General features: G+C 41.5%; 1 protein-coding gene across 1 annotated transcript in view; it reads right to left on the minus strand.

The window, feature by feature from the left end:
* Window positions 1-26,367, minus strand: part of PRDM1 (PR/SET domain 1) — a 62,363-nt gene extending 35,996 nt beyond the window's left edge. Inside the window, exon 1 of the mRNA XM_074536545.1 lies at window positions 26,317-26,367. The gene's annotated coding sequence lies outside the window, so the exon portion shown is untranslated. The remainder of the gene's footprint in view (window positions 1-26,316) is intronic.
* Between the last annotated feature and the right edge of the window lie 300 nt (window positions 26,368-26,667).

The following is a 26,667-nucleotide window of genomic DNA, read 5'->3' on the forward strand; positions in this document are numbered from 1 at the left end:
GCCTCCTCATCAGTGTGGTGCAGCCAAGTCTGCAGGCATCTCCTGGTGCTGCTGTGCAGGCACGTAGCCCTGAGCTCAGTTCACACCATGTTGAGCAGACATGGTGTCAGGCCAACTGGAACTCCTGTGACTATGTTAGTATGGCACTGAGCCCGAGCTAATAAGCCCTGGTGAGAAGCCGGATATATTAGCTTGGGCTTAGCACTGTGCTAATGCAGCCAGGCAGCTTTTGGATCAGAGCTGGCTTACATCCCGCCCGCTTTTAACACCGAGCCTGCTCGTCTTCATCTACAATAACCCAAATCCCCTGGTCTTGTACTAACCTTACTCTCAGTTTCCCTCTTCCCTGACACTGCTGATCTCCAGGCATAGTCTCTCCGCCTTCATAATCCCCTCCAGGTTCAGCTCTTGTCCATAGGCTTTAAAAACAGTTCTTTCTGATGGCTCTCTGGCCTCAGGACGGTTTGCAGTGAGCACGTGCTGAACATGCACTCCTCTGCTCTCAGTTCCAGTGTTCCATTCTAGACCCAGGAGTGTTTGCCCACTGAAGGGAGCTGTGATGCCCTTCTGCAGCTCCTGGGAGGGCTGCTCTGCCAATCCTCTAGGCTGGCTTCTAGCTCAAAAGCAATTCTCCTGGGTGTGGGAGTCAGAGATAGAGGTGGGGACATTGCCAGAATATGTTCTGGTCTTGCTCTGACAGAGACCCAATGCAATGAAGGACATGGATTCTCCACTTGGATGTGAAGATCCAAGAACTGGGAAGTGCTCCTGACAGAGGGGATGGCATTTGAGCATCCCAGACAATGACAGTCACCACCCTCCCCTGCCACATATGCTGCCCTTCCCCAAGCCACTGAACTTGTCATTCAAACTTTGCTCCAAAAAATAGAAGATGTCATGGTGGAGATTACTTTTCAACAGAAAAGCCATCACACTCCTAATGTTAGCAATACAATTTTTGTCATAGCTAAATTCTTGGAAATGACAGAACAGATTTTGGGGGGAAATGCATCCATAGGAAAATAAAATCCAAGACACATCTGAGGCACACATTAAGAGTGTGGTAGATTTATGAGAACCTTAAAGTGAGATCTCCAAATGCAAATTGTCTGTCTGTCTTAGCAATAGGTGATGCTAGCATGGTGCTTGATATAGTTCCCTGAGATTTATTTTAGGGGCATGTTATTGAAAACTCTCCTTTGTATGAGAATGAGAATATCTCCATCAGACACAAGCCACATACAAAGCACATGCATAGATTTAAGCCCTTTTTCCTTGGTCTGCTTTTCCTCTTTCAGTGATCCAGGCCAATGCACTAGAATTTTATTGCTTATACAACATGGCAAGGTTTGATAGAGACAGAGAGGATGCTCCTATTCCTGTAAGTTTATATAATTTTCTCCTTTTCTTATACTAAATCTTAATGGAAAATGGAGACAATTGAATGCTGAAACTCCTAATTTTCATCACTGTTAAGGTTAGAAAAATAAACAAGTGACAATGTAATTGCAGTAGTAGCTTGCTTTAAAAAACCCAGATCCTTAAATGACTAATCTCATCACTGAATAATTATAATAATAGAAAATCTTTTTGAAAGAATAAACTTGCACCAGTCTGTCTCAGCATATCCTTCTCATTTAAAACTACTAGCACTATGTGCACACAAATCAGGCAACGGGGAGTAAGGGAAGCTTGCAATCAGACCTAATGTCTTCCCTTCCTCTCAGCCCCCAGTACAGGACAGCCACTTCCTTTCTACAAACGCTTTGCTCAGATCTGTACGCAAGACAGGCCACATCTTCCGGGGAGGCTCAAAGTCTTTGCAGACACACAGTTGCCTTCAAAGCATCACTGGAAATCTGTGTGGGAAGACTCTAAAATATTAAAACCATCCTATACTCTTTTCTTCTAAGCCAGCAAGAAACCGCCTCTAAACTTATCTATCACTTCTCTGTTCAGTTTATTCTGGGCTGCAGAATAAACTTTCTGACTACTGAAAAAGATGCACAAATGCATAAGCTGCACCACATGTGCAAAGGAAAACAAATAGAGAAAATATGTATGTCCCTTCCAGGGAGACAGTTCTTTTCCAGAACATTAAAATTATGCACAAGCGTTTCCCCTATTACAAGAAGCAGGCAAAAAGAAAGCTGGTGTGAAAAAAGTGCATTTCCAAATGTAATTTATCTGTCCTAAATCCAAACTGACTTACCCTTTAGATCAACACTTCATTGCCATCTCGCCTGATTTTCTTCTTCCACAAGTGAGCACTTGCCCTCTTGCAGATTCATAAGTCACTTAAGCCATTGTGTTCAGTGTTAAGAAATCCCCATCTGAAAGTTTGCTGCGGCACTTGTAACCACAGCCCGGCAGCGACAGGACGCGATGCTGCTGCTCCTCCTCGCGCAGCGCTCGGGCAGCCAGCCCGTGCTTACCCACTACACACCAGAGATTGTCATGTTTGTGTTCCCCAGTTCTTCCCTGAGAGCCAGCCTGTGCGGCAGGATGACTTTCAGAGACGCATCCTTCAGACCCTCTCCTTGCTGCCAGATGTCCTCTGCAGCCAGTTCATTGCTTTCATTTTGTATTTCACAACAGCTTGGAAATTTTAATAAAAAATCCCAGGCTACTACTCCTAGGAAAAAAGTTATTATTGTTACAGAAGGTGGAGAGGCCAAAAGAGCTGAACTCTTCTGAGTTTCTCTAATTTGACATTTCTTTCTGGCTGTCAAGTCCAGGCTGCTGACAGCCCTTTATATATTCATCCCTTTGAAATACAGTCAAGCTGACAAGGTGTGGGGCAGTACAATAGTGATGCTATTCCCTGAAATACCTGGCACATTTACACTGTGCTATCACAACTCACAGTGCAGAGAGAAGAGAGCACTACCAGACCTTCACAGGCTCCTGATAAGTTTCTGTGGATGGATGCTCTGACTCCACAGATAATGATGAGGAAGAATCAATTGGTTTAAGTCTGGCAAGGAAGTAAAGACAAATAGGTACCAGAAATTCAGTGTACATACCGGTTACTGAAAACAGGCAAGGCACAGGGAAATATTTTTTCTGATTAATTTACATTAAAATAAATTTGACTTTTGTAGAGTTGATGGGATTTTGCAAATCACCACATCGAAAACATCTAAACAAAGTCCATCTGCATGTTTATAAACATGTACAAGTGTTTAAGGGACGCAATATGTTAAAAAAAAGTCAACAATAATGGTTAGTCTATGCTTCCAATTATATTCTTTCTTCAATTAGTCTTGAAGAAACTAACACCTCTATTAATCATTTCAATTAACTCCACGCACCACATGACATCCGCACCAGCAGCCCATATGTTGCGTTCCAATCACCCAAATATTAAAGCCTTTTTAATTGATTGATCTAAAGAACATTCAACAGGCTCAAGGTGGCAGCCAGCCAGGAAATCCCAAAAGAAGATGACAAAAAGGTGGGGGTGCTAAACCAGCTTCCCAATTTGTTTTTCCTCTTCCTCCAGGGTTCACTAAGTTAATCCAATCACAGCCCATAAAGCCCCTTTTTAATAAAATAAATAAATAGATAAGAGAACACACATGTTGGCTTTCCCCCAGAGAAGCCCCCTCCGCTAAAGCTGGAGAGCCATCCTGTTAAGAAAGTGCCGCATAGGAGGGTGCATTTTTTATCCAGCAGAAATATTTAGCTTGGCCGCCCGCCAGGGAATGCTGAAAGAATAGACTGAATTAGGGGATTTACCTTCCACGTGTTTGGCACGCGTCATTAGAGGCTCTGAAGAGCTTGACTCTTTTGCTCTCTCACTCTCTGTTTTTACTCCCCCCCACCAGAGCTTTGATGCAGAGAATAAAGTATGAGCTATGAGAGTGGTTGATGTGTTGCAGTTCCAAATGTTGGCACGGTGGCTTTTGTGCTGTCAAAGAAAGCCGGTGCCCAGTTTCTGAAGGTTTGCATTTTTTTGTTTTTAATTCCAGTCAGGTATGGGGTGATACATTTTAAAAGCATTTACTTTAACACAGAAAAAAAGAGCATGCTATTTTTCTTTCTCTCTTTTCCTAACAGCAGCAACAACATAAAAATGTTTCTGAAGTTTTCTGTAGGCAGATTTAAGCTTGGAGAAAGTGGCTTAAAAGTAAATTCCATAAGTGAAACTCCAACCACAGAGCGTTTTAGGAACTCCTTTGAAAAGTTAGTTTTGTAACAATAACCCATTAATTGCTCTGTCATTTGACTTTTATATGCTGTCACGTGGACTTAGGTTATTTTAAAAAACACTTCTTTACCTAAGTACTTTGGTCTTGCAAAAACCTATTAAGATCTATAACCAGAACATGTTAGTAGAGGTGGTTGATCTATACCTCAAGTAACTTGAACAACTTCTCAGAATTTCTGATTTGTGAAAGGAAACACTATGTTTTAAGTTAGCCTCTGCCACCTTAACTTAGGGCAACAAAAAGAAAAAAGAAAAAGAAAAAACCCCACAGTTTCCAGATTAATAAAAGCATGGAGGTCCTTAAACCAACAGTAAATGAAATGTTTGTGTCTGGTACACGTACCAACCATGTTTACAGGGCAGAGTCTTGCAGATGGACTCCCAGTGCCATTCACTGAACTGGTGTGAGCACTGGAAGAGCCCTGCTACAGCTGCCTCTGCAGCTCATCACAGTATCAGATAAATACAGGCCCTATTCACTCACAGTTTTTATTGCTCTCGATTAAAGCAAATCAGTTTAGAAGCTCCTTGCTGACATGCTTACTCAAAGCAAGACTCAAGCAGAGTTTCTGAACTACAGTACTGGCAGTATCTTTATCCCATCTTCACTTGCAAAAACATCTGGGTCTGACTTCAGTTCAGCTAGTTCATGCCACCAGATGACAGATCACATGTGAATTTTCATCTCTCTTTAAGTAAAACTAGTTCATTGGGCCTCGCATATCAGGAGATCCTGTGGGCTGCAGAAAAGCAACTTAAGGGATGGATACTAGCCCTCAGATGAAAATACAAGATATTAATTCCAATGTCAGTAAGGGTGCTGAGGACCATCTCCTTGCTGAACATAAAACACCTCAGCTGTAGGGACCTCCTCTTAGCTTAGGGGCTGACCTATAGTTTATCACTGCTTAAGTAAATCATTCATAATTCATAGCCAGGTTGAAAACCACACAAATAATGAGCTCTCAGTATTACTCAGCGGAAAGTGAGAACTGGAGTTTTCCACCTTAACCCATAAAGGCTGACAAGTTCAGACATGGTTTTGTGAGCTCCTTCCTGGACCCCACATTTTTAATTCAATTTAAAGAAAGCTAGGCAGCCACTTCCCCCCTGTCTTTGAAGTAAAGATGTTAACATCCGTGCTAATAATACAAAATACCCCTTCTTTTATCAAAGGCTTCAGCAATTGCAAAGGCTTTCTTTTCATCACAAAGAAAAACTGCAAAGTAAAGCTACCTGTTTCTGCTACTAACAGGGCAGATTTGGCTCTGTACACTGCACAGATGCCAACCAGTGCCCAAAGCACTGCTTTATAAATTCATAGAATTGTTTCAGTTACAAAAGACCCTTAAGATCATATAGACCTTAAAGATCATTCCAACCATAAGTTCACTGCTAAGCCATGTTTCTAAGTGCCTCAGCTACATTGCTTTTAAATACCTCCTCCTAGGATGGTCACTCCACCACTTCTCTGGGCAGCCTGTTTCACTGCTTGACAACCCTTTCAGTGAAGAATTTTTCCTAATATATCCAATCAGAACTGCCCTTTATGCCAGAGGCTGTTTCCTCTTGTCATAGAGAACAAAAAGTCTTCACTGAGCCTCCTTTTCTCCTGGCTAAACCACTCCAGCTCCCTCAGCTGCTCCTCATAAGACTTTTGCTCCAGATCCTTCACCAGGTTTGCTGCCTTTGTCTGGACTCACTATGGCACATCAATGTCTTTCTTGTAGTCAGGGCCCCAGAGCGGGACACAGTGTTTGAGGTACAACTTCACCAGTGCTTAGTACAGGGTCCTGGTCACCGGCCAGGTCCTGCTGGCCACACTGTTGCTGATCCAGGCTGAGATGCTGCTGGATTTCTTGGCTGCCTGGGCACAGGCTGGCTCATGTTGAGCCACTGACAGCCTCAAGTCCTTTTCTGCTGGGCAGCTTCCCAGACACTCTTCCCCCAGCCTGTAGTCTACATGAGGCTCTTGTGAACCAGCTGCAGGAGCTGGCATTTCACCTTACTGGACCTCAAACAATTGGCCTTGGCCCATTGATCCAGCCTATCCTGTCCAGATCCCCCTGCAGAGCCTTCCTACCCTCCAGCAGATCTGCACTCCTGCCCTGTTTGGCAACCTGTGAACTGACTGAGGGTGAACTTAAACCCCTTGTCCAGGTACTTGATGAAGATATTAAACAAATCTGGCCCCAGTACTGAACCCTGGGGAATCCCACTGGTGACCAGCTGGATGTCACCCCATTCACCACCATTCTCTGGGCCTGGCCATCCAGACAGGTTTTTACCCAGTGAGGAATGCCCCTGTCCCAGCCATAAACAGCCAGGAGATTGCTGTGGGAGACAGTATCAATGGCTTTACTGAAGTCCAGGTAAACAACACCCACAGCCTTTCCCTCATCCCCTAAGTGGGTCATCTGGTCATAAGGAGACCAGGTTAGTCAAACAGCACCTGCCATTCATAAATCCACACTGGCTGAGCCTGATCCCCTGTTTGTTTTTTTTTTTTTTATGTGTCACGATGATCTGCTCCAGAACCTTTATGTTTCCAGTGGAGTGTGTTTGCTGCTAACTGAATCTCCAGATGCCTGGCCATCCAGACTTTGGGTACTGTACACTAGTACATTAGGAACTGCAACAGATAATTCCCCATCAGTTGTTTCCATCTTATCAGAAAACAGTGCATGTACTCTGGACTGACAGTCCCAAATGGGAAAATTCCTCTGTGGAAAGACTGCAAGTTTAATAAAAGGTGAATGAGTGAATGAGCCACTGCGAGTAGCTCAGCTGGTTAGAGCATGGTGCTAACAATGCCAAGGATATGGATTTGATTCCTCTACAGGCCATTCACTGAAGAGATGATCCTTGTGGGTCCCTTCCAATCCAGAATTTTCTGTGAATTAAGATGTGTAGGCTTCAGGCTCGCATTCCATGACAAAGTGCCACAGGGCAGCCTGTGCTTCTCCGTAAGGGAAGGCTTCCCTGCAAGGCAAGGCAGGCAGTTTTCCCCACACCACTGGCACAGAGCTGCCTTCCTGTGAAACACCCACTGACACAAAAGGTGCATTTCTGCAGCTCTGGCCCCCATCATGTATGAACCCAGGGACGTGTGGATCTTGATGACTATGACTGGAAAATGCCTGCCTGCTTTACCCCTTTAGTGGATGCAGTGAGGGCAAGTGTATTTTAGTATTGTGACTCATATTTTGAGACTTGGGTCAAATAACAGAGAACATTGGCCTGACAATATCAGTTCTGTGGCAAATTGCTTGATATGTTTGTCACCATTAAAACAAACTTGTGTTTAAACACAGTCTGCTTATCATATTTACAGAATAAAACTATGACCTTTAAAGTGAAATAAAAGACCTCCTTTTTCCTGCCCACATCTCCTCCCTCTGTGTTTTTAATTAAAACCATGAACCAACACATGTATCCATCCTTCCTCCTGTAATAGCTTGGGATTCCACTCTCAAATACTATACAGATAAAACGAACATTTATGTGTTAGTGATTCACAGGGCAGTAAATTCTCCTTTCCAAACCTGCCGTCTTCATTAAAATCTTATTTGCTTTGTAATCTCCTTTGATCGCTAAAGTTATAAGAAGCCCCCTCCTCTTCTTTTGATACTATCAGTGTAGCTTTTGACCAGAGAGCGTGATGAATTAAATGTATGACAGATATGACAGGTGAGGAGTGCTTGGAGAGGGCTTAAACAGCAGGGATAAGACAAAGCCCCCATTTAAGAACAAAACCCCTACCCGATGGCTAGCCCGTTAATGACCAACCACTCTATTTGTCCTGGTGGATGAGGAGCAAGCTGATACTACAGACAAAGCTTTGTTAGCCATGGGGCTGTTCTTCAATCAGGCCACACAACCAACTAATTGAAATGCCCAGTTTTTTCCCCCTCAGGATTTGATATACAAACCAGGGGGTTTGTAGGTATACTCTTTTCTTTTTCCTTTTTTCACCTTGTAATGTATTAATTCAGCCACCACAAGTTTACAGCTGGACTAAGTGGAATTACACCACATAAACCTAAAAATCTATCTGCAGGGATCCAGCTAAGCCCTGGAGAGAGACAAGTCCAGCAATACAAATCCAAGGAAATTTGGAAGTCAATCCATTAGGATTACCAAGCCTTTGATTTTGGAAGTCACAGGCTCAAAATATGGAAGTGATGAACTCTATCTTCCTTCATTTTAGCCTCTTTTCAGAGGACTTATTGACCTCATTTTGTTTTTTCTGTTAAAACAGATTGATAAATGTGAATGGAATTGTATTGGGTTTCCACTATATTTTAAATGAAGGAAGACATGAAAATATCTGGCTTCCTGAACTTGTGGGTAACATATCCTTTAAAAATTCATACATATTTTCTACATATTTAAAACTGCCACAAGCAAAGTCATAACTCCTCTCATCAGCTGAAGGCCTCTGTCCCCCACTTTAAGGCTCATGTTAACTTTCGGTGTGGAGTTAAACTAAACGTGGAGCTTCAGGCCCCAGTAAAAAAAGTGGAGTTTCAGGCATGGGTAACTGCAAACCACTGGCTGCTTCCCAGAGGTGAAGAAATCTCTGTGCCCCCTGCAGACCAGGATTATATTCTCAATGGGCAGTCTCTCATTTTAGCCCACCAATCTGTGGCTAGCAGAAGGCCAGTAGTTTCCAGGGGTAGGTGTCAATGCAATATTCACTGTTAAACTCAAATGGTAAAGAAAAATTAGATTACAGGGATGTAGAAATTATTTGGGTATAATAGAAAACACTACTCAAAGCAAAAAATTTCACTTTCAGAAGAAATTAATTTTTTATCTCTTTGCTCCTTCCTGTCCTGCCCTTAGAGTGTGCTGTGGCTGAATCATTCGTGCTGCTATCAGGAAACCTGGGCTCTGTTCTTAGCCCTTCCACAGGCCCAGTATGTGGCTTCTGGCAAACCTCAGACCCTTTCTGTGCCTCAGTTTCCCTATATAAAAATGCAAATATTCCTACCTATTTCAGAAAAAGTGTGGTCCAGTGGTTTAAACCATCGAATCAAGATGTCTGAATTCTCAAACTGAATATGGTATCAATTTCTGCAGTCTTTGAAGTAACTACCCTTAGAGACCCAAGGGGTCAGCTTCCCCTGGGAAATGTTGAATGGCCAAAACCCAAGCTTCCCAGTAGAACATATGTGGTAGTTTCTGGGGAAGTGGTGTTTCTGTCTGGATAAGAGCTCAGCCTCACCTCACAGTGAGACCACTTAAGTGGAATGCAAAAGAAAAGATGGTCCAAGCTTCAGCCAGCAAAGCTTTTGGGAGCTGCTCTCACTTGGAAGGCCATGGTGACCTTCTCTCCCAGTGCTTTTCTGCAGACCACCCAGCAGAGCTGGCCTGACTCTGGCTCAGCCATTGCACCCCTCATTCAGCATGTGGAGGCGTAAGGCCAAAATTCCAAAACTTCACCATGCAGGACAAAGGGCTGAAATGACAGCTTTCCCCTTCCCCAGGGAGCACTCTGGAACTTTTGGCCATTTTGCAGCAAACCACTGTGTCTCTCACGCTCTCTCGTCCTCCACTTCTCCTCCATGAAAACGCCCCCAAATCTTTGAGTCCATTCAACTCAGAATAAGTAGCAATTTGAAAACTTTTGGAGGGCAAAAAAAGCACTTCCTGTCTGGCTCTGTCTCATGGTTCTCTGACTCACTGGACACTTGCAAAGGTTAATTAAATAATGTTTAGATATTCATGATACGTACAGCCCCAGACAAATGGTGTTGACATTATGATGCATAAAACTGTCATTCAAAGAGAATAACCTTATAGCAACAAAGTTAATTTTGTTAACCTCACAGAAATACACATTTTTTTCACTATGGACTCCAATAAAGATAGGCAAAGTTGTTACCAGGATTGTCACTAACCTTGTACTGAAAAAAACTGGACTGATTTTTAGGAAAAGAGCATAGGGATTCAGATCAGTAAGTATAGGGGAAAGGGGCGTGCAGGAACAAAAAAACCCCATTAATCTGGTGTATTTTGTTTTTGAATGCGCAGATCCGAACGGAAGCTGAATAGCTGAATTTTTTTCAGACAGCTTTCCAATCTCCCTATTAGATATGATGTTATAGTCCTATTACACATGTTGCCTACTAGATGTGCTCTGACTTTTATAGATGTCAACTCCATTTCTTAATTCAAGACATTTGTCTCTTGTGATCTCTGCGCCTCTGGGTTAGAGTTCCAGCCAAAGAGGTGAGCCAGCTTTGTATTTGCAAAGCAGCCATAAAATCCTCTGGTGCTACATCCCTGAAAACTGCTGCTGCCCTGCAAAAAGGCCTGGATTTTGTCTGTCTGCAGCTCAGCACCCAGAAAGGACATTTTGCAGGAGGGCTCAGTGGACATTCAGGAAAACTGCTTTCAGGACCTTATCTGAAGGACAATACTTAACTTTCACCACCTGGGCCTGGCCCCTGAAAGGAAACAGTCACACTCAATTATTGTCTTTTTCTAGACAATTACTATTTAATAAAACCTCCAGCTGATATTAACTGGTGGAAAAAGGGCTATTTTTAGTCAGGACAGTGACTCTCCCTCACTCCTTTCATCTATGAGTAATGTATTTCCTTTTGCTCTCAGTACCACAAACCAGTCCACACCAGATGCTCAGTATTAGGTAAAATTAAAAATGTGGGCATCATACCCTTTGAAAGATGCTTTGAACTCAAATTAATATACCTAAACCCACTATTTAAATTAAAGATATCCTGTCTCTCTGCTGTGTAGTTTTCCCTTTTATCAGAAGGGGAATTTTAGTCCATTTAAAGGTTTTTTGGTTCAGCTCCACAGACCGCGCTTTGACTTAACAACACATTGTAATTTCCTTTTAGCCACAAGAATAAAGGAAATGTATAGAAGCAACACCATAATCTTGTCAAGCACTCTCTTTCGTTTCCCTGAACAAGCCTGTTTGAGAAAATGTGAAGCCTAAGATTTTTAAGATGTTATCTGGAAGATGTTTAGATCATGGAACACTTTTATTGAAAACAGACGTATGTATTTTTATGCATCTACTGATGTACCCACACACATAAAATATATGCCTACTAAATTCTTTTATGGACAAGAACAGAACAGTCTGAAACCTAAAGAGGTTTTTCAGACTTCGGGTCTCTTGCCTCAGCATTTTACCATTTCCAGACTTTTGCCCCAAATCTGCACGGATACTTGAGAAAGCCCCACCAAGGAAGTAACAACCAGGGAGTGCCTGCACCCAGACTCACCTGTGAGCAGGGCTCTGTAACTGCGGTCACAAGTAAAAATGTGGGAGCAGTGTAAAATACATTGATTTCTCATGTATCTCTATGCATATATGTAAAATGGGCTCCTGCATGACTTGTGCCATTTATTTGTATCTTTGATCTTTTTCAGAACACAATTATTTAAATGTGACTGCTCTGCTTCTCGAGCTACAGGACTTGAGCTGTTTGCTGAACTTACTTTACATTTCCTGAGCAAACACCACCCTCCTTCCCGTTCAGTCCATCCCCTCCTGATGCCACCCTCCATGTCATCACTGACAACGTTCAAACTAAAACTACAGGCAGAGGTGTAAGAGCTCTGTCTTCCCTTTGGCACTGAGCCATGGAGCTGTGAGCGCCCTGGTTTAGGTTCCATGGGACCAGGGTCACATTCTGTCACACAGACCAAGCCAGGGAGGCATCCACACGTGCTCTGGGGCATCCAAGTGCACATGGGATGCTGTTCCCTCTGCAGACCCCAAGGTCTCTCTTGGTCCTTGGCAGCTCTGCCAAGGTGCTGGTGAGGCACTGGAGGGCAGCTGGGCCCTGGCCACAGCACAGCACAGGAAGGGGGACCTGCCAGGAGAAAACGCAACCACCAGGCTGTAGAAATTGGTGCTGCTGAACCTGCTGTACTGGACAAGTGGAGAGGTAATAGTTGGCACTGCTAATGATGCCATGAAAACTACTTCAGGACAAGGCAAAAGAGCAAGTTAAGCATCTGCAAGTTCTCTCAGTGCTGGTTAGACAGTGATAGTAAGAAAGTTTATCCCCAAGAGCTTTCTCCTCACTGAGGGTGTTGAGTTAACTGGAGGTGACCTCTCACTGACCCACAGGCAGCATCTGTGAGTGGTGTGCGGCGGTGGCGGCCAGGAAGCACTTCTCCCAAACAGTGCCTTTCAAAATACCACTGCAAAAGGCAACACTGAGGTGAGCCAGGAGTCAGCCACTCAGCCCTGTCCAGCATGGAGGACTCCCTGCAATCTCCCTTCACCCTCCTGGGATTTCATCCATCTTCATTCGCTTTTTCTTGTGGCCATTTCCTCTGGCTTTTCAAACTTGGGACACTGGTAGCTATTATTCATTCTCTTGTTTCTTACCAGCCTTGCAGCTAAGAGCTGCAACTTCCCATCAGTGAATACCATAGCAGTTGTTATTTAGGCATTCTTTTAATCACTGATTTTTTTTTCTCAGGTATTTCTTGAGCAAAAGCAGGATTCACTGCATTATTACAGCTAAGAAATCTAAGAGAGAAATATCTCAATGCAATGACTAAATGCCATCCTGGGTAAAAAAACAAAATAACTTGCTAATGAAAACTCTGAATAGGAATGAAAATATAACTGAGGTATAAAGAAAGTAACTGTCCAAACCATTTGAATTTAAGCAAGTATGAACAAACCTCTTCATTGTGTACCCTTTTTGTCTATAAAAAGGGTGAAGACATGAAGCAGCAGGACTGACACTTCCATGACAAACAATGGTGCAAGCACCAAGAGATTTTCCAATTTCCAGCTATAACAAACCATTTAGCTCTGGGTAATTCCAATAATTTTAGTCATCAACTTGCAAAACTTCATAGCTCGTATTCAGTTGTCATGAATTTGAGTAATCTTGTTGCAATGTCTGGTTAAGAGAAGACAGATAATATATTCTGATTTCACAGTAGGGAGGGGGGAAGCTCTACCTCTTCTCTTCCTCTCCACTTTGCAGTGATTCAGGAAGAACAGGGGAGAAATGGAGCTGTTGTGAGGGGAGAGAATTAGTGTGGGAGATGAAAAGGCAAGCAGGAGTCCTGGTAGCAGATTTGGGCATAGGATCATGTTTACCATTCTAAGGACAGCCCCCAAAACACTAATACCTCAACTTTCCTCCCCAAATATGAGAAGGCAGGCTCTCTAGCTTGCATTAGTGGATAACAATGGTGAGGAATGCATACAAGTGTGCAGCTGGTGACAAAACCTCTCAGTTCAATGGAAAAGACAGAAGGAGTCTGGGATTTTGTGTAAGAGGAAGAGATCTAAGGACTTCCCCAAGGTTTAACTGAAAGCAGGCAGCAGCGATAGGAGCTGTACCCACAAGTCCTGAATCACAGCCCATTGTCTCAATCACAAGACCCTCCTTCCCCTTGGATGTTTTGCACTATTTAGGGTAATCAAGAAAAAGATTGCCTTGCCCTCCTAAACCAGGAAGAAGGGCAATGGGTTCCAAAGGCATGACAAACCTTGCTATTGCTCCAGAAGCAAGTGTTGTTTCCTCTGCTGGTCATCTGTGTTGAAACAAGATCAATTTCGATTGCATTGGGTTAGAAAATGCAGAGCCTTCCTTAGAAAAGATGCAAGAGAGCACATCCAACCATGCAGCATGCTCTGTTGCAAAGCCTGCAGAGCCAGCTCCAAGGCCCAGTGGCTGTGGAAAACTGCAGTGTCCTGAGGGGTATCGGCATCAAGAGAGCAATGCAGATCCTGTCACAGCTAAGTTAATAAGCTTTACATCTCAGAAGGGCGCACAAATTCGGCTTCAGGGACATACTCACACAGTTTCTAAGGCTATTGCATTCACTGCTCGTACTCCTGGAGGCTGCTGAACGTTGTTGCATTATGCAAGCATGATCTTTCTTGCTTTCTGGTTTACCAAGGTTGGGAAAGCATGTGCTCAGAGTGTCATGAAGAACAGCAATGATCTATTTTTTGAGATTTTTCTGCTAAGGATTTTCCTGAAGAACAAAACTCTCTCAAGCAACTTCAGACAATAAGTTCTTTAGCCTAAGAGGGGTTTTTCCATCATAGCAATGAGGCAAAAAAAAGCCAGACTTTGTAAGATGGGTCTCCTACCTTAGTAGAACAATTTTTTAAATGAAGTTTCCTTTTATATCAGAAGACTGTCGTGAGTGGCTAAGAAAGACCAGATTTATCTTTTCTAACAAGTCTTCTAAGGTATTTCTAAGAAATGTCACAATATCACAATTCAGAAGTAAAGCATTATGCAGATATTTTTTTATGTATGCAGACCACACATAATAAGTTTTCCATCTTTGGAAAAATTTCTAGCTGACTGAGCAGTATACATGCATGTGCATGCCCATGAACTCACACTATTTTCAGTATCAAGACCATCTTCAAGCAATTTCTCACTCTTATAACACATTTATCTTATGTAAAACAGATGCATGTCTTTGGGGTAGGCTTTTGTCTTTTAGTCTTAAATTGTGAATACCCCTTTTAATTAAAACGGGAAATACAAATTTCCTCATTTAGTTCCAAGCCTGAAGCCCACTAGCATAAGCAGCCATCTGCAGATTCAGCTGGAACCCTTTCAGCATCCCACAATAAGTCTGCTGCTTAAATTAAGGATCTTTGGACATGTATAGACCAATGCAGCTCCACTGAGCTGTGCCCTTGTACACCACCTGTAGGAAAGCTGAACTAGCAGTGCTGTATCCATCCCAGTCCTGAAACTATTTCCAATTGGAGTTAAACAGTTACATTATCACTATTTAAAAGCTGCAGAGCTGATGATAATACCATAATACCACCCTTGTTGGCAATGCCTTTTAATGTCTCTGCTCTATGCTGTGCCTATTGGGATGAAGAACAAAAATGAGGAAAGCAGCAAACATTGCAAATGGAGATTATCAAACTGCACAAGAGGCAAACCGAGGGAGGACACCTAATTATCCTTAATGCAAAATAATTCAGTCCTAACTTTCTCATCAAAATATGTATTTTTAAAAAGTCTTCCCTTTTCTTCACATACCCAAAGAAGGCGAAAGCAGTCATTTCCTTTCCCAATGATGGAAGTGATACCAACTATTATGTCAGTATTAAGTGAACTTCCTCCCATCCATTTCTGTCGAGTTAATGTCATCTGACTCAAATGCGATTATTAAAAGTGGGCTGTTCGGTTCCAGCAAACTAAAGGCTTGCAAGTTTATAGGTACAATTGCTTCAGACCCCTCCTACGGGTGATCAGAGAGGCTGCCTATTGAATGGACTCAAAGAAACACATTTTCACACCTGTCAGGCCTAGATTAATATCCCTGCTAATTGCACTTTAAGAACGGCCAATTAGTTCTAGTTATAGAAGCTTTCATGGGTAAGGGGGAGAAGCAGCCTGTTATCACCATCAGGACTCATTGTTCCCCTGAATAGATTTGTGTCCCAAACTGCGCGTGCCTCAGCGGTTTGACTGGGAGCCCTGCTGCACGCCGCTGCAGTGACGCCTTTATCCAGCCTCAAACCCGCTTTAATGATGATGGAGACGGCAGAGGTGACCATAAACATAAAAGGAAAATAAACTGGTGCTATGCTGAGATTACAAAGGAAGAAAATGTTTTCAAGCCAGAAGCGGTTTGCTGAAATTTCTTAATAATCCAAACTAATTTTTCATCTTGGTTTTTGCTCTAAAGCGACAGTACTTTGTAATAAAACATTTGCTGCTCCAGCATGGGAAAAAAAAAATCCAGTAATGTGGCTGAATTTGCAAAAGGCCGATAAGTGAAGCTGTGGCCTTGAAGTGGCAGCCTGAGGAGTGACACTGCAGCGCCAACACCACCGGTGGGACCCTTGAAAACAAATCAGGGACCAAGGGTTAGTCCAGCCATTGGAACGTGACAGGAAGGCTAGTTAATAAACACCAGCTAACCCCTTCAATTACAGCAATAAATTGTTCAATTGGTTAAATGTCCACAGGTTCTGCCCCAAACACTTCTGTGAACTGTTTAATTAGCAAACTCTTGCATCACTGGACAATCAGACCCCGGTGAGCATGGGGGGCGCTGGGCCCTTGGGGAGTGAAGGGCGCTGGTGCCCCACGCAGCTCAGCGCTGCAGGGTTTGCCTTTGAACCACGCAGCCTGCCATGTTTTAACAGCTCTGCAGATTATCCATTCAGTTACACCTTTTTTTTCTAAAAAATGAAATTAATACTGTGAGGGCAAAATACAGCTTGTTTGCCATTCTTTCCACATCAGTTTTCTGCATTTCGATAAGGAGCCGCACAAATTACAGCTTCTCACCTGCCGCAAGATTAGATAGCCGCGCACGCGAGACGGGGTTACGCAGCACCAGAGATACAGGGTACCTGGAAACTGCATGTGGCACAAAACAGACCTGCAGATTAAAAGTCAGCAAGCCTACTTCTTGAAAATATTTAACACACTGAATTTGGAATTATCTCACCGAGAGTTAAGAACATTTGAAACGTTGCAAAATGATTTATCATTAAGATTACTGCTGGCTGTGAGGAGTATTTAGAGAATATTCATGAGGCATATGCCACAAAAACATTTAAAAATCATTATACAAACCCAAATTTTTGGTAAAAGCTATTTTACATAAAACAAACAAAAAACCCGCACAATAATTTTATTCCTGAAAAAAGGAACAAATTAAATTTGATCACTGAGGATCAATTCATAGTTAAAGACTCATGTAAGTTGCCTTCACTGGACTTTTAATCACTGTGATAAACCACAGATAGTAGATATTGTGTTACCAACTAAAAACCACACACCGATGCAATGGAAAAGAATGTGTGGCTTTTAAGAATGTTTGTATCAAAAGGATCCATTTAACAGGAATTTCAGGTCTGAAAAACAACTAGCCAAAGGAGATAAGTACTATTTGTTACGTTTAGACAGTGAGGAGAAATTGCATTTCCCTGATGAAGTTTTCTTAATGAACTAAACCCAAGGTAAATTTATCACAGTTGGGAGTAAAAATATATGTAGTGTTTGCCTGTGGAAAGCTGTCCCTGTCTCTCTAGCAATAGTATTTCTCTGCAAAATAGCTGTAGGCAGAAATGTTCATTTAGAACAAGTTTTTTGATAACATTGAAGGAATCTACTATTTTACACTTTTTCCTGAGAGGTTGAGCCTGGATCCTCGAAGGATATCCAAAGAACAGACAATTTGGTTTACTGAGGAAGGATGTGGTTGGACTATGCTCTATCCTCCACTTCGCAAAAATGCACAAGTCACTGAACTAAACTCAGGATGCTGCTGGCTGAACTTGGCGGCTCCTGGGATTCCTCTCCTGAGTACTGTTGTCCCACTGAGCCACCCAGAGAGCCTCGGCAGTAACTCAAGCTCTTAGATTCTCCTCCAGGTACAACCCGAAGGGCCCACATCCACTCTGGGAAAGCTGTAGGTTCGGCATTGTTGCTGTCTTCAGGTTTAAGGACATAAATGGTCTTATTTGTTGAACATGCACATCTGGCACAGCTAAGCAAAGCGAACTCTTTACATTTGGGTTCACAGGAAGATTTCTGTTGACTTTTGGTCACTGGGTAAATCCTGTACAGAGCAATTTGAATGCTTAATATTTAAGAAAATAGTTCTGTTAAATCGGCATGGATTAAAAACTGTTCTATTAAAAGTTGTGTACTGACTGTTGCAGAATCCAAGGGTTTAATGTCTGTGCCACTAGAGCAGACAATGAAGAACTACTCTGGTGGTTTTTTGTTTTCTTCTTTTTTTTTTTCCTCTTTTAGTTTTGTAATACTAAGCGAATTAACATCTCTGAAGTCTCGGGGTCTCAGGACAGGCTTTCAGGCGACACCGATTAGCACAGCCTCGCTGAATTAAACAGACTGAAACAATTCAGGCCATTGACAATCCACGGGGGCAGGGTGGGGAGAAACTGCAAATTAGGAAAAGAATAGAGGACACAATACTAGCACTGATGTCCTGGCACACAGGCTTTTATTCTGGAGATAGTTTACAAGCAGTTCGTAACCTTTGGACTCCAGACAGTCTGTAGAACCAACAAGAGGAGGTTCAAGATTTGGTCTGAACTTTCCATCCAGCCCCAGCAGTGTCAATATTTGGAGGATGCAAAGGAACTCATAAAGTCTCCATAAAATGGATGTTAGTGAAACAAAACAAAAAAAACCCCCGAAACTTGTATTCATAAAATCTTTTTAGACTTTGTCACTTTAAGCCAAGAAGGTATTAAGGAGATAAAAATTTAGAACTTTGCTGTGCTTAAAAGAGGAGCGTCCCAGCAAAAAATCGAATGCATTTTTGTTTAACTAACCTGGAATTCAAAAGCTGCCTCTTGTTCCAGGTTCCTGATTTCTGATTTGCTTCAAAAATTTTGAATTATAAGTTTAAACTTTTTGCCATTAACAGAATAACTTGTAGAAATTGTGCAAGCGTGACTTTTCTGCCAAAGAGAAAAGTGACTGGAGAATTCACAAATCAAAATTACTTATGTTCCAGGCCTGTCAATATTTCATTGACCTGTCTAAAATATGTTAATCTCTCTTTCATTCTGTATAATAAATCAATTCAGTTATCATATCAAACCATACTCTGTCTAGAGAAGATTATTTAAACAAGATAACCAATTAAAGTTTTGTACTTTAACAGTAATTTTAAAAGACTAATTTAAAAAAAATTACAGATAATTATTTTATTCTGTGAATGCAAGATACTTAAAGGAATCATTCTGTGTGCCAGAGACTTTCATGTCATGCTGACTAGGAAGTGTCATTTGCTATTAACTTAGTTGACAGAGCTTTTGGGCAACAGAAGTCAAATGAAGTGTACTGTTAATAAATAACACAAAACTAAAAGAAAAATAGTAGCCTTTTAAATCTCTCATAATTTTGTTTCTTGTCACATGTTTAATGCTCTAAGTCCCAGGGAGCTCAATCAAATTAAATGCCCTTACACTGGCACAAGGGTAACCTAAATGAAGAGGGAACTGAGTGCCCAACAATATTTTAACAAAGAATTTTTATCTAGTCAAAAAAAACCACTTTAAATGCATCAAATAGTAAGCTTCTGTTCTCAACAGAGGCTTCCACTGTAAGCAATTGATGTTATACAGTTAAAATCCATTACTTTATACAAAGCTATCTATCTTCTTTTTAGATGTGGGTCACTTCATTCATCAAGGGAGGAAAAGTTAAAAAAAGTCTCAAAAAATAACCACAAAGAGATAATTTCTGATGTAATTAATGTATCTCCTACTAGTCAGGATCAAAACCAATGAATTACCAACTTACTCTACCCATAACTGAAAAAGTGAAACCCACTGGTTTTGCTCTAGACATGCTTTCAAAGCCCTCAGTACTGAGTTCTGGATTTCTACCTATAGGAACAAGTAGTTTATTTATTCTCAAACCCCCCCCTAGTTTTCGTATTTCAAATGCATAGAGGGGAATTTGTATTTGCCATTAAAAAAACAAAAACGAAACCCCAAACAAACCCACATTATTACAACTCATCTAGAGCTAATGTTTTTTAAACAGTTCAGAGTTAAGATAATAATCCATTTTATAAGCCAAGATGATTAATCAAGATGATCATACAACACTATCATTGCAAAAACTGTGCTTGGGTGAGAGGTCCCTCATGTACACAAAATACAGAAAAATGTAGATTTATGCTCTTATGGAATTTCAGAAAAAAAGATGGTTATCCCATATGCCTAATAACAAGCAGTTTCCACAAAGTTTTCAAAGCCCCCAGCATACAAGATCCACAGTTTTGACTCACCTTATCTATTAATTTTCTGCCTTGTACAGAAAGCTCAAAGTTTCAGCACTATCTTGCCCCTTCATTCTCCATACAGAGTATCTCCACACTGTAACCTCCTGTGTAAAGCATGATCTTGCCTGTTTCTCTCCCCTTTCTCAGAGCCTTGGCACAAAGTTTCTCCAGCTATCCTGAGAAGCTTCACGCTGTGTCAAGCACCTGTTTGGCCCACACTCGGTTAAAAAATCAAAATAACAGCTGAGTGGAGGTCAGCCACCCTACACATTTCGGAACATACTCAGACACCCTATAGCCTCATCCCTCCTGTTTCCAGTGGAAAACAGCAGCTCTAGCAACACAATGCCTTCCTTCCCTTCCCTGTTTGAGCAGGCAGTGAAAGCCCTCCTGCTGTCTTCTACTCCTAAGAGCAAAGCTTTAGTCTCCAACCTGAAGTAGCTTGTCTGCAGGAATAAGACAACTCATCCCACACTGATGGCATTTGCTCAAGGAACACAGGTTCAGCAGAGCCAGTTAACCATTAGCTAGCACCCATGCAGCTCATATTACACTCACAGCCCTACCTGCTGAGCTATCCTTATATGAAGTTTAGTTGAAGAGAAGCACTTGGGTCAATCAATCTTCTCTGAGCATCATTACAGGGTAACAGCAACACAGAACATCATGATGAACACTGAGCCAGCTCCAGGCACCAATTCCATGTTTGCAGAAACGATGGTTTTGAAATGCCTCATTTAAACCACTCAAATGTTTATTGCCAATACCAAAAACTGCTCAGAAGGAATTCACAGGCACTAAAACCTCTAAATGTTTGCAGATTTAACAGACATCCCTAAAACTGGTCCATGCAAACATTCTCGTACATTCATCCACAACCTGCTGAACCCTACAGGCAGAAAGCAGCAGCTGTCTTCCTAAAAAATAGTGGAAAGTTATCACACTTCTTCAAATATTTTTTCCCTAGAGTCTCACAAGTTAATGATGCTGGTCAGAAAGCTACTTAATGCTGCCATTAGTTTATATCAACCTAAATCTTTACAAAAACTTCAGCTGCAACAATACTCTATCATGTCACACAAATCATTTTGTCATGCCCAAAGCACAGGATTTATTAGTATGGATTTTTATTAGAAAACCTTCTAGAAAGCACAAACAAGAGCACGGTGCCAGACATCATGATAATGTGCAGAAAGAAATCTCACCACTCAAAGAGTTTGAAAGAAGGGAAGTGGCATCACCTTCCCTTCACAGGACAGATAGAGTGTGTGTTGAGGCTTAGACAGATTAAGCTCCTTCTCCTGCAACTTCAGACTTAGCATGGCAGCTATAATGGAACTTTTTATGCATGCCAGGTTCCACCAGCAGCAGGGCTGAAACACAAAGGAATGTCAGTCTCCAGTAATTTAGCCTGAAACAGACACAGGAACAGAATGCACATCTCTCCTATGTCCTGCTCACGTTTTTTGCAACCCCAGCTTTACCCCCTTTTTACACCTATACACCCCTCTCCTTGTGACAGTTGGTGCTACCCTGTTCCTGGTCTATATTAATTCAAGATCCAAATCTAGCGCGTAGCTTTCCAATCTTCGTAGCACAAATAAGATTAATTTTTAATTTTAAGGCCCTGATTCAGCAAAACATTCAACTACATGCTTAATTCTATCCCTATTCAGTAAAGTACTTAAGTATTTGCTTAATTCTCATTTACTCTGCTGAGACTTGAACATGTGCTTAAAGATAAGCCTCTTCTTAAGTACTTTGCTGAACTAGGGCCTAAACTGTGACCTAGGAGCCAGGAAGAAAAGAAAAAAATAGATCAATAAAGTCCAGTGTTATTTCCTCAAAATATTAGGTTAGCTGACTGCAAAAGATGAAGAAAAAATAAAAATCACTTTGATTCAAGTAGTACCTACAGCTCATACAGCTGCTGCATTGGAAGAGACCAATTCTATGAAATCTTACTAAAAAGATAGCTTCAAAAATTCCTTCTTGCTTCCCATTTATATCTACAAATATGCCTTATGGCAATGTGTTGAATCCATCATTCAGTCTCAGTTCCGTGACTGGAACCTTGAAGTTTTGCAAGTTAGTTACCTGGCATTTAGTAAAAAAAAAAAAAAAAAAAATTAGAGCAGAATCCAATTTAATAATTACAATTTAACAGAATTTAGTTTTGCATTATCTTAAGAGAAAATTAACGGAGAAGTTGGGAAGATGCCAGGGAAGGACTCCATAGTAAAAACAACAAGGAGAAAAAACTATAGACTCTCGTACTCCACTAGAAGAATGGCCTGAGTTAGTCACCATCAACAGAGACCACATTTATCATATGTACACTGTGTATGTATTACACACTGTGTAATACATTTTCTTATCAAAAGGTCTCATCATGGGTGGATCCTTGGGCCAGTGTGGAGATAATACAAGTTCAGGATCAAAGAAGCCCATGTCAGGTAGAGAAAAATATGTCTAAATATCTAAGCTGAGGCTTAGATAGTGGAGAAAGCAAAATATGATTACAATTTTATTTTTTAAAAAAGGACAAATATATTGGCTAGTGTGGCTAGTGGCTTATTTCTGCCTATTTGTCTGCCCTATCCTTATCACCATGAATCATTCCATAAAGTATCTTCCTCCAGCTGTAAGATCCTAAACTGACCAAACATACCCTTTTTATTGCAGGCTCACTGTTCAAATTAAAGCTACCTTGCCTGTTCCAAGGTTATTGGTATCAATTCCACTGACACATCCAGAAAGTACTGGGAAGGTGTAAGTCAGGAAAAGCATCTGCAGATGAAACTTATGTCCCATTTCTTCCAACAATCTATCATTTCCTGGCAAAAAGTCTGGTGAAGCCCAAGCACTGAAATCAGATACATGCTTCTAAACTCTGGAAAGATGCTTTCACTGGGTGTGTGCCCATGCAAATGGAACTCAATGCCCCAGATGAGTTCTACCCTTGGAGAAACTGACCTATTGGCATTTTGCCAATGTGAGAAGAGTCCCTCTCACAAATAAAGACTAAACACGTGTCACTGACAGGTCTTCTGTTGGCAAGACTTTCATGTCAGCTGCTGCTGCTTCTCTTCCTTCAGGAACTGCATTTCCTCTGTAGTTGGAGTCCCTGTTTTCATCTACCTTTTGATTTCCAGCTAACAGGAATGCTATTTAATCTTTACAATTCCTAACTTACACATATGCTTAGCCTCACGTACTGTGAATGGTTCCACTGAAACCTGAATTATGGCACATAAAGCTAAAACATATGCCTAAGCACTTGCAGGATTGGGGCCTGAAAAATTGAGTATTTACTAGCTATTACCCTTTTGATGGATCCCTCCCACTGTAACGATGGATAAAAGTGGTTATTAAAATCTTTGAAGACGAGACTACTCTGTAAGTACATGTGTGGGGTAGGGGAAGTGGAAGGACCTGGAGATACAGATCGGCACTGGCTGCCCTGGTGTTTGCCATGGAAACCACACATCATTATTGGCAGCTGCAGAACTGAGAAGCTTACATGGCTGAGGTAGCTCCTCAGATTTTGAACAAGCACAGCCAGGTAGCAGGGAGTGCAGTTTCTCAGCTCCACCTCAGTTCAGTGGGAGGTGGCAGCAGAAGGAAGATGCCCATGTGGACACACCACTCCTTGGAAGGCTCTGTTGCAGCAACACCCACGCTCAGCATCAAAATGCAATGTCACCCCTGTCACCATGGCCTCTCTCCTGCCCATGGCCAACACCTGAGACAGAGGAGGGGAAGAAATGAGAAATGCCTAATCTGTATTCCCGTTGTCAGGAGGGTAGGAAAGGTCACCCAGCACAGAACCAGAACCGGTACCTGCTGTCCCCTGCTGAGCTGCTGGGGCTGTGGAGGAATAAAATATTTTCTGACAAAAAGAAACTGGATCTCTTGCCCAGGGGAGCCACAACGTTTATTCTGATGACAATGAAAGACAGCTTTGATCCCCACAGCAGCCACACATCTCTGATTGCAAGCAGCAAGCCCACCTCAGCACACTTACAATGCTTGCACCAGCCTCCTTCCTCCCACCAGGCTGGATGTCAGGCTAATCAGTTTGATCTGACAGATTTTAATTAAATTAATTAAGATCTCTCTGAATGGACTTGATTAGCGTTCCACAGAGGAATCCCTCATGAAAATGAACACTGTCAGAAAAAGCACTAATGTTTTCTCCTCTCATAATGAGAAGTTTCTTGGGTTGTTATTGGATTTTTTACACCGTTAATAAAAGCATTTTATAAACACTTAGCATATGATGGGTTTTGACACCCTGTTATATTAAGTTAACAATAGTCTTCCTACACACAAAGAGATTTTCATGTCCTCCTTCAACCAATTTTGTTTCTGCCAAATCCAGCATTTCAAATATGGTGACTTAATCTGATTTAAACAGAAATATGAAAAACTGAGACACAAAACAATCCTGATCACTTCCAGTCGACCTTCAGAGAGCAGCTTCTTGTACAAATATTGGAAATTCAGCATGTGTAGAAATGAGATGTTGCTAAAACTATGAGAGGCTACTTTGTTTCCTGTGTTGGCTTGTGCAAGAACCAAGAACATTTTTGTTCCACTAGACCTGACTAAGATTGTATTGGCATAATTGTTGAAGGGTTATGTATGCACACACCCCCCTTTTATCTGTACAGATGAAGGCATCACCTTGCTTTCCACAGCACATCTGTGATCTGCTTGTCTGGGATCTGCAAAAGCTTTGGGGCTGGAAATCCTCTGGTGCTGGTAAGTGACAAATGGGCACAGTCACAGTCACAAGTGGCCACAGTCCACAGGAGACATCCCAGCAGCCAAGACAGGCACAGCCAAGTAGCAGGTCCTGCAGCTGGGAGTGACCCCTGCTCTATCACCAAAGGACATGTGCTGCAGAAGCCTATTGAAAAGTGACATGGAATCCCAAGTTCACAAATAGAAAAGCTCATTGTACTCTGCTCATAGTAAGGGCATCCTTGACTACATGATAACCATTAAAATGCAGTTAATTCTTACCACTAGTTTAAATTGAATGTACTTTGAAAAATAAACGCACCTCTAAATATTTAATATTCCCTTGTATAACAGGCAGAAAGTGAACTTCTTTACCCGCTTTTTTTTTATTCTCCCTTTTCTCCCTACTTTGTAGGTTTAGTTTAATAGCAAATGAAGCTTCCAATGAATTGCAAAGGATTTTGAATTCAACCTGAGAGGAAGTAACAGTGATCTTGTTGTGACTGAAAGGAGTTCAGAGAGTGAAAAAACCACTACTTCATCTACCAACTCTTCCTTTTTCCCTGCAGCCAGAGTGGTCATTCAAAACACTTTATCTCAAAGGGTCAAATGATGGTGAGCCCTATGAATTTTTTTCTGACAAAGGTTGAATTGGGAAAGGGAACTCTGAGGTGGGAAGATATTGTATTTGGAATGAAAGTCAAAATAAAGGAGAAATGAAAACAACACTATGAAAAGAACAGAAAAAGGAGGCAAAAAGATTGAAGGCATAAGCTAAAGAGAGAAGATTAAGACACAAGTTATTCTGAGAGACAGACTGAATGAGATAAAACAAGAGAGAAGATTGATGTCCTCCAAAGAAAGAAAATATTCTGAAAAAGAGAAAACACTGATAACAGGGAATTATCTTATAAGAAAGAGGGAAGAAGAAAAAGAAAAGGCCATCTTAATTTTTCATACATGACTCTTCTTTGTTTTTAATTTTTTTTTTCAACATGTCTGTTCTGCTATAGATGTCACAAAAAATCTTGTGTTCTGATAAGTCAGCCCCCATTTACTACAGTGTTTCAACAAACAAATGCTATTACAGCTTATCTGCTGGTTAGTCTGACTCCAGCAGACACAAATGCATTTTCTGGTGTTATTTTAATTACTCTCTTGGCTTTCTGAAGTCCAAATTCATTTATTCTGAGCATGAGCCAATAACTAAAGTATTCTCATTGTACTTAGATTAGATTCACATGTCAATGTACAAATTCCATTCTCAAAACCATACCTGGTTGCAGCATCTGTTGCTGTTTTATTCTCATGACCACATTCAGACAAGAAATAGAAATTGGCTAAAGTGTAATTCTGTCACTTGATTTCAACAGAAACATCTACTTTGAGGCATTTTAAGCTGTTTTGTAAATGCTTCAGGCAAAAAAAAGGCAGATAAACAAAGAGGCAAAGATTTGCCTTTGCCAGAAACACACAAAACAAAAGATTTTCTTTAATAAATTATACAAAGAGAGATAGGATGCAATAAAAAAGACATAGGCAGGAAGAAAAAAGATTTCAGAGTGACTGACCTTCAAGTTCCCTCTGCTCTTTCATTAACTGTCCACTGAGGTGATCCCTGGCCAAATACGGGCAATTCAGAGCCTGTCATAGAATTACAAGATGAATTAGGGACTGCTGCCACAAATTTACAGCTACCAAGGCCTCTGCTGATTGCTTTTTCCCAGACTTGAAAGTAATTTCACTGGAAACACTCTTACCACGGCCCCAAGATCAGCATCAGGACAAATGAGGAACGGGAATAACACTTTTCCCTTCCAATTATCAGGTGATTTTTTTCTCCTCTGTGATTTGTACGCAAATAGACATAATTTAAGCCAGTGTGACATGAAAATGCCAGATCTAACATGGACTGTTTGCTT

The sequence above is a fragment of the Zonotrichia albicollis genome, chromosome 3, assembly GCF_047830755.1.
Source record: "Zonotrichia albicollis isolate bZonAlb1 chromosome 3, bZonAlb1.hap1, whole genome shotgun sequence".
NCBI lineage: Eukaryota > Metazoa > Chordata > Aves > Passeriformes > Passerellidae > Zonotrichia > Zonotrichia albicollis.